The sequence below is a fragment of the Perissodus microlepis genome, chromosome 20 (genome assembly GCF_051167445.1).
Source record: "Perissodus microlepis isolate ML-2025 ecotype Zambia chromosome 20, ASM5116744v1, whole genome shotgun sequence".
NCBI lineage: Eukaryota > Metazoa > Chordata > Actinopteri > Cichliformes > Cichlidae > Perissodus > Perissodus microlepis.
In genome coordinates this window covers 3,548,637-3,568,218 of record NC_140480.1, presented here as the reverse complement: position 1 = coordinate 3,568,218, position 19,582 = coordinate 3,548,637, and positions in this window count along the sequence as shown.

The window sequence follows — 19,582 nt, the reverse complement described above, 5'->3', positions numbered from 1 at the left end:
ATCCAGTACAGGTAGAGCTGCTGCAAAAACCCACAGAGCCCAGCAGCCAGCACAACTAATTCTGGATCCTTGGCTTTTAGTTAGCATTAGCAGCACATGCTGCATCCGATGTGAAAGGACCTTTATGCTGCGTACTGTGACTCACAGCCATGGTCCTGGTGTTCTGGGAATCCATCCTACCTGAAAAAACATCCTACCCAATGTTTCTGCGCAGACGCGGCGCATGCGCACAAAACCAACGCTGACTCAACTTCTTTTTCTCTCACCCATCCCGAATACTTCTTAAGGTCAGAATCCCAGGATATCTGAGTGCTCTTAAAAATAACAAACGGCGGATGCTAAAGAAAATGAGTAAGGCCCTTATAAAGGAGCTTGACTCTGCAGATCAGTTTGTACATTCGGCTCTTACACCAGATGATTACACTTTTGATGAACTTTTTCTGGATCTCCTGGACATGACTATTGAGGTTGTACTCAATCCCCCACTGAAGTCTAAAATTACAAGGTTCTTTCGAGCAGTGGGAAAAGCTTTAATGAAGCCGTTTAGGAGCTGCTTTGAGGGCAGCAGCGATGCATTTAATAATTTATTCAAAAACAATGTAATTGGCCAACAGAAGTATATTTCATCTTGTCTCCCTATATTGTCTCTCCATCACCCCCAACCGGTCGCAGCAGATGGCCGCCCCTTCTTGAGCCTGGTTCTGCTGGAGGTTTCTCCTTATCAAAGGAGTTTTTCCTCCCCACTGTCGCCTAGTGCTTGCTCAAAGGGGATCTTTTGATTGTTGGGTATTTTCCTGCTAATACTGTAGGGTTTTCACCTTACAATATAAAGCACCTTGAGGAGACTCTTGTTTTGCTGTGATGCTATATAATCTTAGATTTAACTGAATTTTAAAATCATCCATTATAGCATCAAAGTAAAACAAAATGAAATTTAAAAAAAAAACCTGACATAAAAAAATAGATTTACCATCAAATAAAAATCCTAATCTCAAACATATTCTGATTTTTCTTGTGTTTTATTGTGTTGTCAAGTATGAAAAAACAATGTTGCATTTGTGCACTCTGGTCATGAGTACTGGTATTGTATTAGAGCAGAATTTAGAGTAGAATTTGATAAAGGTGGTTTGGGTATGAGATGAACACAATTCATGAAACTATTAAATGTTGTTATTATAGACACTAAGTGAATATCTGTGGTAAGTTTAACAGTTTTCAGGGTTTTAGGCACATTTCTGCACATAGATTGGTCCAGAATGGAAAGTCTAAAGCAAAAAGCCTGAGTGAGGTGGACATTTTCATCATGGTCTCCAAGGCCTCCTTTGTGACTTGCCATTTTCTGTCCCTCTCCTCCTTGTTGCGGTTTCCTGGGTCCTCACCCTCCAAACTCCATGGACCTTTCAATTAATCTTTAGGAAATGAAAAATAATAGTAATAAAAAAAAACACTTGGGAGGTTTAATTTGTTTATTTTAATTTGTTTTTCACCTGTTGTACATGTAGTGGAAAATGATTCTTTGCACAAACTGACAATGCTGAAAAAGCCTGGAGGTTGTGTTCTTTTGCAGGAAAAAATTAATGCTTTCTGAATTAGGGTCATGATCAAATTGTAATGCTTTTTAAATCTTGCTTGAGTCAATACCTACTAGACTGCAGTACTCTAAACCTTCATTTGTGTAATTTAAAGTACCACATGGGTTGACACACTGAATCAAAACATTGATTTGAGGAGAAATGCACAGCTTTCACACACATACAATGCCACCTGACATAACTCTCACGTTATTTCATTTTTTAAATTGCCTTTTAAAGTATTAACCTAAAACAACAAAAGGAACGGGAGGCAGATGTATATGCAATGAAGTGTCAATTCCATGTGCATGTAGCAGAAATACAGCTGACCTGTAAACCTGGACCTGCAGTTTAGCTGAGCCATATGTTCCAGTAACAGTTGAGGTCTTTCTTGAATGCAAGGTACATTTGGGGTGGTATGCGCGCACAAATTAACCGATCCGCTGTACAAAAACCACTAAAAGATCCCGCCACATATCATTTTGGGGTGCAATAAGACACCACATGCACGTCTTTGTACCAGATCTCTTGATTCTACAAATGCTATGTGATCTGCTCTGTGATCTTTGAGAGTGACATCATAATGAAATGGCTACAACCCTGCTTCTTAAACAAACTGACATAATGTGCTTTAAGTGACGCAAATTCTTGAAAAGCTCATGTGGAATGCTTAAAATCACTTTGTTTAAAGCCTGTTTTAAAGTGTTTTATAGTGACACAGTTACATGGATGATTAATCCCTTTGACTTTTTTCTTTAACTTTATCAATAAAACAAGTGCAGCTTTCACTGACAGTACATCATGTGGTACTTTAACCTATGTACTATTTTCATCGGTTAATTTTGGAGTTGCTACAAAGAGTGAAGAAAAAGGATGAGTTTTCTGTTGTCACTGAGTGGTTCTGAGGTCTGAATCTGAGGGCAGCTCCTGAGTATTGGACAACAAATATTAATACTTGAAATGATTTCTCTCAAAGGATGTAAGCTGTATAGAGCACTGCACGGGTAACTTTGTGAACAATACCTCATTAAGAAATATTCAGACGATATCAGACATTTGTTCAACTTTGGCATAGCACAGTGACTGGACAGCCTTCATTTTATTCAGCCTTACTCAGTGCTTGTAAGTACAAGCAGGTAACTGCGCTCAGTGCTGGTTCAGTATGAGCTTCTGCAGGGTTTATTTGTCAAGAGCACGTTAACTTATTAAAAACGGCTGCTGGCTAGTACTGCTGGAACGTATTTAGGCTAACACGAGCTTAAATAAGCGGAGCTACGTGCAGTGATGCTGGCGTTAGTCATGTTAGCATATTAACAGGTGATGATCACGCTGGGTCCAGAGGTTGTACACTCGGAGATTAGAGCTCCGTTTCGCTGCAGTGTCCGTCCGTTTACTTTATATATGGGTGTTGTGCATTTTAAGAGAGTAAATAACGAGGCTAAATGTCCTTTCGCTTCCAGATACTGTATTTTACACCAACACGATGTGTATGTAAGAATTTATTAGCGGTTTAAGTCGGGAAGCCTGTGCGTGGGAGTTCAAAACACAGACAGTGCGCATGCGTGCGACGTGAAGAAGCGAACGCTTTGATCGCCTGATGTGACGTAGCGAACGCTTTGATCTCCTGACGTGAAGAAGCGAACGCTTTGACGTGCCCGTGACGTCACAGTCAACTGAGCCCTTATATAGACCCCGCCAGGACTCACATTCTACTACTTAACGTTAAGTAAATGAGATGTACAGACCGCGATCTTCACACTCTAGAAACTTAGATTTTCAAAGTCCTTCAAATAATTTTACTGACACACAAACGTCCACAATGGCTGAATTTCAGACTACAGGCTCTATCCCCATTATTCCCGAGCATATTTTACCTGCTATAACCATGTGTTTCGATCAGTTCTCCCAGGTACAATGGGGAATGATTGAACAGGGAATCTGGGACTCTGATCTCCAAGCATTACTGGCTGATATGATAATCGAAATCATTCAGATAGTTTCTACCGGCATCCTGAAATCTGCACTTCCCACACTTCAGGAGTTAATGACAGACGAATTGTCCCAAACAGATATCAGCATACCTGTGGCAAAAATAGCTCCGTCGCTGGGAGACTCTCTTTCAACCAGCTTTGGCATCGCTCTTAACATCCCCCATGAAAACTGTCAGTCCAGTAAGAAGCTGACAAAACTGATTGAATTGGAGATCTCAGAAAAGGTCAACTCAGCTCTGACTCTACTCTTAAACAACCCGGATTTACGGTCAGATCCTGCCGTTTATGTCAGTGGAAAAATGACAACCACAAAAAACCTTCGACGCATGGTCTCTCACGCAGCCTCATGTTTGGAAAAATGTGCAGGTAAGCTAAGCAGCCAGTGCATGTCAAAGGGCGGCGCAGCTAGTTCCCCTAGCCCGTCTAATTCAAGAGCAGAGAGTACTGAATCAAAGATCTCTGAGAAGGCAATGGTTGTTGAGGAGGTGAGCAGCGCTCTCACCAAATGGAGCACAGACACAGGAATCACAGAGGACAATAAGGATGAAAATGACACGACGCCTGTAGAGAAAAAAGAAAGTGAAACTGGAGAGATGGCGGAAAGTCGTTCCAGCACCCCAGGTGAAGTGAACGTGGCTGATGTTGTCATTGCAATACTCGACACTCTGAAGTATTCCAATGCAGAAGATGACACAGAAATCGAGAAGTGCACAGATGCTGAGACAGCTGAAAGTCTCCAGCGTCCCAGCACGCCAGCAGAAATAGCTGCAGCTGACATTGTAAACACAATAATTGATCATCTGCAGTCTTTTGATGGTGAAGATGTCACATCTAGTGAGAAATGTGACTCACGCGAACCTGCTTTTAATGTGCAGGCAATTATCCAAAAGGTGAAAAACTTTTTCGCGTCATGCATCCCATCCAGAAAAAGCAATGACCAAAAGCTGCACAAAGACTGCTTCTGCGCTTTTGCCAAAAAGCAGTTTTACAAAATGATCAGAGAGATAAAACACCTGGTGAAGAAAAACAAAAGGTTCTTCGTCTGTCTCCACGAACCGGTCAAGTCTCTTGATGATCAGACAGCAGATTGTTTGGACAACTACAGTTCTTTTTGTAGCTATGTAAACACACCAGTGATGGAAAGCATGTTTAAAAGTTCTTCCCCAGTTGATTATAACACCATCAAACCCATTCTTGAACAAATGTTTAATAAATTAAACGGGCCAGAACATTTTAACCGTATCTGGAACCCCCTGGAAAAGATAAAGGAAACTGAGATGTTTTCCAGGGAGTTGACAGATAAAGTGTATGACTATCTCCAGTCAACTGAAAGATATGTACTCCCTGTGATGCTATCAGGAAAATGTCTTTCAGACTCTGTGATCTCTAGGTCTGCAGAGCCAACAGATGAGTTACCCTTTTCGCCCGAGGTCCTCTATGTGACTGTAGAAGACTCAGTGCAAAAGTTTTTGCAAAACACTCTTCTGTGGTTAGAGAATGATGCTTTGGATCAAACTGTCCAAAGTGACACGATTTCTGGTGCCGTGGGAGACATCCAGGATGTGATTTTAAGAGCACTGACTCCAACAGAGCAAAAAGAAAATGACAGACTGTCTGAACCAGAGTCACGTCCAGATTGTCCTCCCAAAAATGAAACAGTCTCCTGCGTGAGTGTACTAGAGCAGGGCCCACCCCCAGAAAACAGCCCTGAGCCTGAACCAATCACTGAAGCTGGGCTTACAGAAGCTCAAAGTCAGCCATCAACCTCTGAAAACTTACAGGAGGAGTCTGAGAAAATTGTCAGAGACTTCAGTAACTGTCTGTTAGATAAGCTCCTGGAGAAATGTAGTTTCGACACAAGCACTCTGAATATAGAAGAATACGAAGCGATCACCAGGCGTCTTACAGATCTGCTTCTAGATAAGGTCAGAGTCCCAGGATATCTGAGTGCTCTTAAAAATAACAAACGGCGGATGCTAAAGAAAATGAGTAAGGCCCTTATAAAGGAGCTTGACTCTGCAGATCAGTTTGTACATTTGGCTCTTACACCAGATGATTACACTTTTGATGAACTTTTTCTGGATCTCCTGGACATGACTATTGAGGTTGTACTCAATCCCCCACTGAAGTCTAAAATTACAAGGTTCTTTCAAGCAGTGGGAAAAGCTTTAATGAAGCCGTTTAGGAGCTGCTTTGAGGGCAGCAGCGATGACTAAAAGACCAGCTTCACCCCCCCCCCCCCCCCCCCCCACCCTCCCCCCCACCCCCCACCCCCCCCACACACACACTACAATGCTTCTTTAAAGATCTCGAAGCATTTAATAATTTATTCAAAAACAATGTAATTGGCCAACAGAAGTATATTTCATCTTGTCTCCCTATATTGTCTCTCCATCACCCCCAACCGGTCGCAGCAGATGGCCGCCCCTTCTTGAGCCTGGTTCTGCTGGAGGTTTCTCCTTATCAAAGGAGTTTTTCCTCCCCACTGTCGCCTAGTGCTTGCTCAAAGGGGATCTTTTGATTGTTGGGTATTTTCCTGCTAATACTGTAGGGTTTTCACCTTACAATATAAAGCACCTTGAGGAGACTCTTGTTTTGCTGTGATGCTATATAATCTTAGATTTAACTGAATTTTAAAATCATCCATTATAGCATCAAAGTAAAACAAAATGAAATTAAAAAAAAAAACCTGACATAAAAAAATAGATTTACCATCAAATAAAAATCCTAATCTCAAACATATTCTGATTTTTCTTGTGTTTTATTGTGTTGTCAAGTATGAAAAAACAATGTTGCATTTGTGCACTCTGGTCATGAGTACTGGTATTGTATTAGAGCAGAATTTAGAGTAGAATTTGATAAAGGTGGTTTGGGTATGAGATGAACACAATTCATGAAACTATTAAATGTTGTTATTATAGACACTAAGTGAATATCTGTGGTAAGTTTAACAGTTTTCAGGGTTTTAGGCACATTTCTGCACATAGATTGGTCCAGAATGGAAAGTCTAAAGCAAAAAGCCTGAGTGAGGTGGACATTTTCATCATGGTCTCCAAGGCCTCCTTTGTGACTTGCCATTTTCTGTCCCTCTCCTCCTTGTTGCGGTTTCCTGGGTCCTCACCCTCCAAACTCCATGGACCTTTCAATTAATCTTTAGGAAATGAAAAATAATAGTAATAAAAAAAAACACTTGGGAGGTTTAATTTGTTTATTTTAATTTGTTTTTCACCTGTTGTACATGTAGTGGAAAATGATTCTTTGCACAAACTGACAATGCTGAAAAAGCCTGGAGGTTGTGTTCTTTTGCAGGAAAAAATTAATGCTTTCTGAATTAGGGTCATGATCAAATTGTAATGCTTTTTAAATCTTGCTTGAGTCAATACCTACTAGACTGCAGTACTCTAAACCTTCATTTGTGTAATTTAAAGTACCACATGGGTTGACACACTGAATCAAAACATTGATTTGAGGAGAAATGCACAGCTTTCACACACATACAATGCCACCTGACATAACTCTCACGTTATTTCATTTTTTAAATTGCCTTTTAAAGTATTAACCTAAAACAACAAAAGGAACGGGAGGCAGATGTATATGCAATGAAGTGTCAATTCCATGTGCATGTAGCAGAAATACAGCTGACCTGTAAACCTGGACCTGCAGTTTAGCTGAGCCATATGTTCCAGTAACAGTTGAGGTCTTTCTTGAATGCAAGGTACATTTGGGGTGGTATGCGCGCACAAATTAACCGATCCGCTGTACAAAAACCACTAAAAGATCCCGCCACATATCATTTTGGGGTGCAATAAGACACCACATGCACGTCTTTGTACCAGATCTCTTGATTCTACAAATGCTATGTGATCTGCTCTGTGATCTTTGAGAGTGACATCATAATGAAATGGCTACAACCCTGCTTCTTAAACAAACTGACATAATGTGCTTTAAGTGACGCAAATTCTTGAAAAGCTCATGTGGAATGCTTAAAATCACTTTGTTTAAAGCCTGTTTTAAAGTGTTTTATAGTGACACAGTTACATGGATGATTAATCCCTTTGACTTTTTTCTTTAACTTTATCAATAAAACAAGTGCAGCTTTCACTGACAGTACATCATGTGGTACTTTAACCTATGTACTATTTTCATCGGTTAATTTTGGAGTTGCTACAAAGAGTGAAGAAAAAGGATGAGTTTTCTGTTGTCACTGAGTGGTGCTGAGGTCTGAATCTGAGGGCAGCTCCTGAGTATTGGACAACAAATATTAATACTTGAAATGATTTCTCTCAAAGGATGTAAGCTGTATAGAGCACTGCACGGGTAACTTTGTGAACAATACCTCATTAAGAAATATTCAGACGATATCAGACATTTGTTCAACTTTGGCATAGCACAGTGACTGGACAGCCTTCATTTTATTCAGCCTTACTCAGTGCTTGTAAGTACAAGCAGGTAACTGCGCTCAGTGCTGGTTCAGTATGAGCTTCTGCAGGGTTTATTTGTCAAGAGCACGTTAACTTATTAAAAACGGCTGCTGGCTAGTACTGCTGGAACGTATTTAGGCTAACACGAGCTTAAATAAGCGGAGCTACGTGCAGTGATGCTGGCGTTAGTCATGTTAGCATATTAACAGGTGATGATCACGCTGGGTCCAGAGGTTGTACACTCGGAGATTAGAGCTCCGTTTCGCTGCAGTGTCCGTCCGTTTACTTTATATATGGGTGTTGTGCATTTTAAGAGAGTAAATAACGAGGCTAAATGTCCTTTCGCTTCCAGATACTGTATTTTACACCAACACGATGTGTATGTAAGAATTTATTAGCGGTTTAAGTCGGGAAGCCTGTGCGTGGGAGTTCAAAACACAGACAGTGCGCATGCGTGCGACGTGAAGAAGCGAACGCTTTGATCGCCTGATGTGACGTAGCGAACGCTTTGATCTCCTGACGTGAAGAAGCGAACGCTTTGACGTGCCCGTGACGTCACAGTCAACTGAGCCCTTATATAGACCCCGCCAGGACTCACATTCTACTACTTAACGTTAAGTAAATGAGATGTACAGACCGCGATCTTCACACTCTAGAAACTTAGATTTTCAAAGTCCTTCAAATAATTTTACTGACACACAAACGTCCACAATGGCTGAATTTCAGACTACAGGTTCTATCCCCATTATTCCCGAGCATATTTTACCTGCTATAACCATGTGTTTCGATCAGTTCTCCCAGGTACAATGGGGAATGATTGAACAGGGAATCTGGGACTCTGATCTCCAAGCATTACTGGCTGATATGATAATCGAAATCATTCAGATAGTTTCTACCGGCATCCTGAAATCTGCACTTCCCACACTTCAGGAGTTAATGACAGACGAATTGTCCCAAACAGATATCAGCATACCTGTGGCAAAAATAGCTCCGTCGCTGGGAGACTCTCTTTCAACCAGCTTTGGCATCGCTCTTAACATCCCCCATGAAAACTGTCAGTCCAGTAAGAAGCTGACAAAACTGATTGAATCGGAGATCTCAGAAAAGGTCAACTCAGCTCTGACTCTACTCTTAAACAACCCGGATTTACGGTCAGATCCTGCCGTTTATGTCAGTGGAAAAATGACAACCACAAAAAACCTTCGACGCATGGTCTCTCACGCAGCCTCATGTTTGGAAAAATGTGCAGGTAAGCTAAGCAGCCAGTGCATGTCAAAGGGCGGCGCAGCTAGTTCCCCTAGCCCGTCTAATTCAAGAGCAGAGAGTACTGAATCAAAGATCTCTGAGAAGGCAATGGTTGTTGAGGAGGTGAGCAGCGCTCTCACCAAATGGAGCACAGACACAGGAATCACAGAGGACAATAAGGATGAAAATGACACGACGCCTGTAGAGAAAAAAGAAAGTGAAACTGGAGAGATGGCGGAAAGTCGTTCCAGCACCCCAGGTGAAGTGAACGTGGCTGATGTTGTCATTGCAATACTTGACACTCTGAAGTATTCCAATGCCGAAGATGACACAGAAATCGAGAAGTGCACAGATGCTGAGACAGCTGAAAGTCTCCAGCGTCCCAGCACGCCAGCAGAAATAGCTGCAGCTGACATTGTAAACACAATAATTGATCATCTGCAGTCTTTTGATGGTGAAGATGTCACATCTAGTGAGAAATGTGACTCACGCGAACCTGCTTTTAATGTGCAGGCAATTATCCAAAAGGTGAAAAACTTTTTCGCGTCATGCATCCCATCCAGAAAAAGCAATGACCAAAAGCTGCACAAAGACTGCTTCTGCGCTTTTGCCAAAAAGCAGTTTTACAAAATGATCAGAGAGATAAAACACCTGGTGAAGAAAAACAAAAGGTTCTTCGTCTGTCTCCACGAACCGGTCAAGTCTCTTGATGATCAGACAGCAGATTGTTTGGACAACTACAGTTCTTTTTGTAGCTATGTAAACACACCAGTGATGGAAAGCATGTTTAAAAGTTCTTCCCCAGTTGATTATAACACCATCAAACCCATTCTTGAACAAATGTTTAATAAATTAAACGGGCCAGAACATTTTAACCGTATCTGGAACCCCCTGGAAAAGATAAAGGAAACTGAGATGTTTTCCAGGGAGTTGACAGATAAAGTGTATGACTATCTCCAGTCAACTGAAAGATATGTACTCCCTGTGATGCTATCAGGAAAATGTCTTTCAGACTCTGTGATCTCTAGGTCTGCAGAGCCAACAGATGAGTTACCCTTTTCGCCCGAGGTCCTCTATGTGACTGTAGAAGACTCAGTGCAAAAGTTTTTGCAAAACACTCTTCTGTGGTTAGAGAATGATGCTTTGGATCAAACTGTCCAAAGTGACACGATTTCTGGTGCCGTGGGAGACATCCAGGATGTGATTTTAAGAGCACTGACTCCAACAGAGCAAAAAGAAAATGACAGACTGTCTGAACCAGAGTCACGTCCAGATTGTCCTCCCAAAAATGAAACAGTCTCCTGCGTGAGTGTACTAGAGCAGGGCCCACCCCCAGAAAACAGCCCTGAGCCTGAACCAATCACTGAAGCTGGGCTTACAGAAGCTCAAAGTCAGCCATCAACCTCTGAAAACTTACAGGAGGAGTCTGAGAAAATTGTCAGAGACTTCAGTAACTGTCTGTTAGATAAGCTCCTGGAGAAATGTAGTTTCGACACAAGCACTCTGAATATAGAAGAATACGAAGCGATCACCAGGCGTCTTACAGATCTGCTTCTAGATAAGGTCAGAGTCCCAGGATATCTGAGTGCTCTTAAAAATAACAAACGGCGGATGCTAAAGAAAATGAGTAAGGCCCTTATAAAGGAGCTTGACTCTGCAGATCAGTTTGTACATTCGGCTCTTACACCAGATGATTACACTTTTGATGAACTTTTTCTGGATCTCCTGGACATGACTATTGAGGTTGTACTCAATCCCCCACTGAAGTCTAAAATTACAAGGTTCTTTCAAGCAGTGGGAAAAGCTTTAATGAAGCCGTTTAGGAGCTGCTTTGAGGGCAGCAGCGATGACTAAAAGACCAGCTTCACCCCCCCCCACCCCCCACACACACACACTACAATGCTTCTTTAAAGATCTCGAAGCATTTAATAATTTATTTAAAAACAATGTAATTGGCCAACAGAAGTATATTTCATCTTGTCTCCCTATATTGTCTCTCCATCACCCCCAACCGGTCGCAGCAGATGGCCGCCCCTTCTTGAGCCTGGTTCTGCTGGAGGTTTCTCCTTATCAAAGGAGTTTTTCCTCCCCACTGTCGCCTAGTGCTTGCTCAAAGGGGATCTTTTGATTGTTGGGTATTTTCCTGCTAATACTGTAGGGTTTTCACCTTACAATATAAAGCACCTTGAGGAGACTCTTGTTTTGCTGTGATGCTATATAATCTTAGATTTAACTGAATTTTAAAATCATCCATTATAGCATCAAAGTAAAACAAAATGAAATTTAAAAAAAAAAACCTGACATAAAAAAATAGATTTACCATCAAATAAAAATCCTAATCTCAAACATATTCTGATTTTTCTTGTGTTTTATTGTGTTGTCAAGTATGAAAAAACAATGTTGCATTTGTGCACTCTGGTCATGAGTACTGGTATTGTATTAGAGCAGAATTTAGAGTAGAATTTGATAAAGGTGGTTTGGGTATGAGATGAACACAATTCATGAAACTATTAAATGTTGTTATTATAGACACTAAGTGAATATCTGTGGTAAGTTTAACAGTTTTCAGGGTTTTAGGCACATTTCTGCACATAGATTGGTCCAGAATGGAAAGTCTAAAGCAAAAAGCCTGAGTGAGGTGGACATTTTCATCATGGTCTCCAAGGCCTCCTTTGTGACTTGCCATTTTCTGTCCCTCTCCTCCTTGTTGCGGTTTCCTGGGTCCTCACCCTCCAAACTCCATGGACCTTTCAATTAATCTTTAGGAAATGAAAAATAATAGTAATAAAAAAAAACACTTGGGAGGTTTAATTTGTTTATTTTAATTTGTTTTTCACCTGTTGTACATGTAGTGGAAAATGATTCTTTGCACAAACTGACAATGCTGAAAAAGCCTGGAGGTTGTGTTCTTTTGCAGGAAAAAATTAATGCTTTCTGAATTAGGGTCATGATCAAATTGTAATGCTTTTTAAATCTTGCTTGAGTCAATACCTACTAGACTGCAGTACTCTAAACCTTCATTTGTGTAATTTAAAGTACCACATGGGTTGACACACTGAATCAAAACATTGATTTGAGGAGAAATGTACAGCTTTCACACACATACAATGCCACCTGACATAACTCTCACGTTATTTCATTTTTTAAATTGCCTTTTAAAGTATTAACCTAAAACAACAAAAGGAACGGGAGGCAGATGTATATGCAATGAAGTGTCAATTCCATGTGCATGTAGCAGAAATACAGCTGACCTGTAAACCTGGACCTGCAGTTTAGCTGAGCCATATGTTCCAGTAACAGTTGAGGTCTTTCTTGAATGCAAGGTACATTTGGGGTGGTATGCGCGCACAAATTAACCGATCCGCTGTACAAAAACCACTAAAAGATCCCGCCACATATCATTTTGGGGTGCAATAAGATACCACATGCACGTCTTTGTACCAGATCTCTTGATTCTACAAATGCTATGTGATCTGCTCTGTGATCTTTGAGAGTGACATCATAATGAAATGGCTACAACCCTGCTTCTTAAACAAACTGACATAATGTGCTTTAAGTGACGCAAATTCTTGAAAAGCTCATGTGGAATGCTTAAAATCACTTTGTTTAAAGCCTGTTTTAAAGTGTTTTATAGTGACACAGTTACATGGATGATTAATCCCTTTGACTTTTTTCTTTAACTTTATCAATAAAACAAGTGCAGCTTTCACTGACAGTACATCATGTGGTACTTTAACCTATGTACTATTTTCATCGGTTAATTTTGGAGTTGCTACAAAGAGTGAAGAAAAAGGATGAGTTTTCTGTTGTCACTGAGTGGTGCTGAGGTCTGAATCTGAGGGCAGCTCCTGAGTATTGGACAACAAATATTAATACTTGAAATGATTTCTCTCAAAGGATGTAAGCTGTATAGAGCACTGCACGGGTAACTTTGTGAACAATACCTCATTAAGAAATATTCAGACGATATCAGACATTTGTTCAACTTTGGCATAGCACAGTGACTGGACAGCCTTCATTTTATTCAGCCTTACTCAGTGCTTGTAAGTACAAGCAGGTAACTGCGCTCAGTGCTGGTTCAGTATGAGCTTCTGCAGGGTTTATTTGTCAAGAGCATGTTAACTTATTAAAAACGGCTGCTGGCTAGTACTGCTGGAACGTATTTAGGCTAACACGAGCTTAAATAAGCGGAGCTACGTGCAGTGATGCTGGCGTTAGTCATGTTAGCATATTAACAGGTGATGATCACGCTGGGTCCAGAGGTTGTACACTCGGAGATTAGAGCTCCGTTTCGCTGCAGTGTCCGTCCGTTTACTTTATATATGGGTGTTGTGCATTTTAAGAGAGTAAATAACGAGGCTAAATGTCCTTTCGCTTCCAGATACTGTATTTTACACCAACACGATGTATATGTAAGAATTTATTAGCGGTTTAAGTCGGGAAGCCTGTGCGTGGGAGTTCAAAACACAGACAGTGCGCATGCGTGCGACGTGAAGAAGCGAACGCTTTGATCGCCTGATGTGACGTAGCGAACGCTTTGATCTCCTGACGTGAAGAAGCGAACGCTTTGACGTACCCGTGACGTCACAGTCAACTGAGCCCTTATATAGACCCCGCCAGGACTCACATTCTACTACTTAACGTTAAGTAAATGAGATGTACAGACCGCGATCTTCACACTCTAGAAAGTTAGATTTTCAAAGTCCTTCAAATAATTTTACTGACACACAAACGTCCACAATGGCTGAATTTCAGACTACAGGCTCTATCCCATTATTCCCGAGCATATTTTACCTGCTATAACCATGTGTTTCGATCAGTTCTCCCAGGTACAATGGGGAATGATTGAACAGGGAATCTGGGACTCTGATCTCCAAGCATTACTGGCTGATATGATAATCGAAATCATTCAGATAGTTTCTACCGCATCCTGAAATCTGCACTTCCCACACTTCAGGAGTTAATGACAGACGAATTGTCCCAAACAGGTATCAGCATACCTGTGCAAAAATAGCTCCGTCGCTGGGAGACTCTCTTTCAACCAGCTTTGGCATCGCTCTTAACATCCCCCATGAAAACTGTCAGTCCAGTAAGAAGCTGACAAAACTGATTGAATCGGAGATCTCAGAAAAGGTCAACTCAGCTCTGACTCTACTCTTAAACAACCCGGATTTACGGTCAGATCCTGCCGTTTATGTCAGTGGAAAAATGACAACCACAAAAAACCTTCGACGCATGGTCTCTCACGCAGCCTCATGTTTGGAAAAATGTGCAGGTAAGCTAAGCAGCCAGTGCATGTCAAAGGGCGGCGCAGCTAGTTCCCCTAGCCCGTCTAATTCAAGAGCAGAGAGTACTGAATCAAAGATCTCTGAGAAGGCAATGGTTGTTGAGGAGGTGAGCAGCGCTCTCACCAAATGGAGCACAGACACAGGAATCACAGAGGACAATAAGGATGAAAATGACACGACGCCTGTAGAGAAAAAAGAAAGTGAAACTGGAGAGATGGCGGAAAGTCGTTCCAGCACCCCAGGTGAAGTGATCGTGGCTGATGTTGTCAATGCAATACTTGACACTCTGAAGTATTCCAATGCCGAAGATGACACAGAAATCGAGAAGTGCACAGATGCTGAGACAGCTGAAAGTCTCCAGCGTCCCAGCACGCCAGCAGAAATAGCTGCAGCTGACATTGTAAACACAATAATTGATCATCTGCAGTCTTTGATGGTGAAGATGTCACATCTAGTGAGAAATGTGACTCACGCGAACCTGCTTTTAATGTGCAGGCAATTATCCAAAAGGTGAAAAACTTTTTCGCGTCATGCATCCCATCCAGAAAAAGCAATGACCAAAAGCTGCACAAAGACTGCTTCTGCGCTTTTGCCAAAAAGCAGTTTTACAAAATGATCAGAGAGATAAAACACCTGGTGAAGAAAAACAAAAGGTTCTTCGTCTGTCTCCACGAACCGGTCAAGTCTCTTGATGATCAGACAGCAGATTGTTTGGACAACTACAGTTCTTTTTGTAGCTATGTAAACACACCAGTGATGGAAAGCATGTTTAAAAGTTCTTCCCCAGTTGATTATAACACCATCAAACCCATTCTTGAACAAATGTTTGATAAATTAAACGGGCCAGAACATTTTAACCGTATCTGGAACCCCCTGGAAAAGATAAAGGAAACTGAGATGTTTTCCAGGGAGTTGACAGATAAAGTGTATGACTATCTCCAGTCAACTGAAAGATATGTACTCCCTGTGATGCTATCAGGAAAATGTCTTTCAGACTCTGTGATCTCTAGGTCTGCAGAGCCAACAGATGAGTTACCCTTTTCGCCCGAGGTCCTCTATGTGACTGTAGAAGACTCAGTGCAAAAGTTTTTGCAAAACACTCTTCTGTGGTTAGAGAATGATGCTTTGGATCAAACTGTCCAAAGTGACAAGATTTCTGGTGCCGTGGGAGACATCCAGGATGTGATTTTAAGAGCACTGACTCCAACAGAGCAAAAAGAAAATGACAGACTGTCTGAACCAGAGTCACGTCCAGATTGTCCTCCCAAAAATGAAACAGTCTCCTGCGTGAGTGTACTAGAGCAGGGCCCACCCCCAGAAAACAGCCCTGAGCCTGAACCAATCACTGAAGCTGGGCTTACAGAAGCTCAAAGTCAGCCATCAACCTCTGAAAACTTACAGGAGGAGTCTGAGAAAATTGTCAGAGACTTCAGTAACTGTCTGTTAGATAAGCTCCTGGAGAAATGTAGTTTCGACACAAGCACTCTGAATATAGAAGAATACGAAGCGATCACCAGGCGTCTTACAGATCTGCTTCTAGATAAGGTCAGAGTCCCAGGATATCTGAGTGCTCTTAAAAATAACAAACGGCGGATGCTAAAGAAAATGAGTAAGGCCCTTATAAAGGAGCTTGACTCTGCAGATCAGTTTGTACATTCGGCTCTTACACCAGATGATTACACTTTTGATGAACTTTTTCTGGATCTCCTGGACATGACTATTGAGGTTGTACTCAATCCCCCACTGAAGTCTAAAATTACAAGGTTCTTTCAAGCAGTGGGAAAAGCTTTAATGAAGCCGTTTAGGGGCTGCTTTGAGGGCAGCAGCGATGACTAAAAGACCAGCTTCACCCCCCCCCCCCCCCCCCCCCCCCCCCGACACACACACACACACACACACACTACAATGCTTCTTTAAAGGTCTCGAAGCATTTAATAATTTATTCAAAAACAATGTAATTGGCCAACAGAAGTATATTTCATCTTGTCTCCCTATATTGTCTCTCCATCACCCCCAACCGGTCGCAGCAGATGGCCGCCCCTTCTTGAGCCTGGTTCTGCTGGAGGTTTCTCCTTATCAAAGGAGTTTTTCCTCCCCACTGTCGCCTAGTGCTTGCTCAAAGGGGATCTTTTGATTGTTGGGTATTTTCCTGCTAATACTGTAGGGTTTTCACCTTACAATATAAAGCACCTTGAGGAGACTCTTGTTTTGCTGCGATGCTATATAATCTTAGATTTAACTGAATTTTAAAATCATCCATTATAGCATCAAAGTAAAACAAAATGAAATTTAAAAAAAAAAACCTGACATAAAAAAATAGATTTACCATCAAATAAAAATCCTAATCTCAAACATATTCTGATTTTTCTTGTGTTTTATTGTGTTGTCAAGTATGAAAAAACAATGTTGCATTTGTGCACTCTGGTCATGAGTACTGGTATTGTATTAGAGCAGAATTTAGAGTAGAATTTGATAAAGGTGGTTTGGGTATGAGATGAACACAATTCATGAAACTATTAAATGTTGTTATTATAGACACTAAGTGAATATCTGTGGTAAGTTTAACAGTTTTCAAGGTTTTAGGCACATTTCTGCACATAGATTGGTCCAGAATGGAAAGTCTAAAGCAAAAAGCCTGAGTGAGGTGGACATTTTCATCATGGTCTCCAAGGCCTCCTTTGTGACTTGCCATTTTCTGTCCCTCTCCTCCTTGTTGCGGTTTCCTGGGTCCTCACCCTCCAAACTCCATGGACCTTTCAATTAATCTTTAGGAAATGAAAAATAATAGTAATAAAAAAAAAACACTTGGGAGGTTTAATTTGTTTATTTTAATTTGTTTTTCACCTGTTGTACATGTAGTGGAAAATGATTCTTTGCACAAACTGACAATGCTGAAAAAGCCTGGAGGTTGTGTTCTTTTGCAGGAAAAAATTAATGCTTTCTGAATTAGGGTCATGATCAAATTGTAATGCTTTTTAAATCATGCTTGAGTCAATACCTACTAGACTGCAGTACTCTAAACCTTCATTTGTGTAATTTAAAGTACCACATGGGTTGACACACTGAATCAAAACATTGATTTGAGGAGAAATGTACAGCTTTCACACACATACAATGCCACCTGACATAACTCTCACGTTATTTCATTTTTTAAATTGCCTTTTAAAGTATTAACCTAAAACAACAAAAGGAACGGGAGGCAGATGTATATGCAATGAAGTGTCAATTCCATGTGCATGTAGCAGAAATACAGCTGACCTGTAAACCTGGACCTGCAGTTTAGCTGAGCCATATGTTCCAGTAACAGTTGAGGTCTTTCTTGAATGCAAGGTACATTTGGGGTGGTATGCGCACACAAATTAACCGATCCGCTGTACAAAAACCACTAAAAGATCCCGCCACATATCATTTTGGGGTGCAATAAGATACCACATGCACGTCTTTGTACCAGATCTCTTGATTCTACAAATGCTATGTGATCTGCTCTGTGATCTTTGAGAGTGACATCATAATGAAATGGCTACAACCCTGCTTCTTAAACAAACTGACATAATGTGCTTTAAGTGACGCAAATTCTTGAAAAGCTCATGTGGAATGCTTAAAATCACTTTGTTTAAAGCCTGTTTTAAAGTGTTTTATAGTGACACAGTTACATGGATGATTAATCCCTTTGACTTTTTTCTTTAACTTTATCAATAAAACAAGTGCAGCTTTCACTGACAGTACATCATGTGGTACTTTAACCTATGTACTATTTTCATCGGTTAATTTTGGAGTTGCTACAAAGAGTGAAGAAAAAGGATGAGTTTTCTGTTGTCACTGAGTGGTGCTGAGGTCTGAATCTGAGGGCAGCTCCTGAGTATTGGACAACAAATATTAATACTTGAAATGATTTCTCTCAAAGGATGTAAGCTGTATAGAGCACTGCACGGGTAACTTTGTGAACAATACCTCATTAAGAAATATTCAGACGATATCAGACATTTGTTCAACTTTGGCATAGCACAGTGACTGGACAGCCTTCATTTTATTCAGCCTTACTCAGTGCTTGTAAGTACAAGCAGGTAACTGCGCTCAGTGCTGGTTCAGTATGAGCTTCTGCAGGGTTTATTTGTCAAGAGCACGTTAACTTATTAAAAACGGCTGCTGGCTAGTACTGCTGGAACGTATTTAGGCTAACACGAGCTTAAATAAGCGGAGCTACGTGCAGTGATGCTGGCGTTAGTCATGTTAGCATATTAACAGGTGATGATCACGCTGGGTCCAGAGGTTGTACACTCGGAGATTAGAGCTCCGTTTCGCTGCAGTGTCCGTCCGTTTACTTTATATATGGGTGTTGTGCATTTTAAGAGAGTAAATAACGAGGCTAAATGTCCTTTCGCTTCCAGATACTGTATTTTACACCAACACGATGTGTATGTAAGAATTTATTAGCGGTTTAAGTCGGGAAGCCTGTGCGTGGGAGTTCAAAACACAGACAGTGCGCATGCGTGCGACGTGAAGAAGCGAACGCTTTGATCGCCTGATGTGACGTAGCGAACGCTTTGATCTCCTGACGTGAAGAAGCGAACGCTTTGACGTGCCCGTGACGTCACAGTCAACTGAGCCCTTATATAGACCCCGCCAGGACTCACATTCTACTACTTAACGTTAAGTAAATGAGATGTACAGACCGCGATCTTCACACTCTAGAAAGTTAGATTTTCAAAGTCCTTCAAATAATTTTACTGACACACAAACGTCCACAATGGCTGAATTTCAGACTACAGGCTCTATCCCCATTATTCCCGAGCATATTTTACCTGCTATAACCAAGTGTTTCGATCAGTTCTCCCAGGTACAATGGGGAATGATTGAACAGGGAATCTGGGACTCTGATCTCCAAGCATTACTGGCTGATATGATAATCGAAATCATTCAGATAGTTTCTACCGGCATCCTGAAATCTGCACTTCCCACACTTCAGGAGTTAATGACAGACGAATTGTCCCAAACAGGTATCAGCATACCTGTGGCAAAAATAGCTCCGTCGCTGGGAGACTCTCTTTCAACCAGCTTTGGCATCG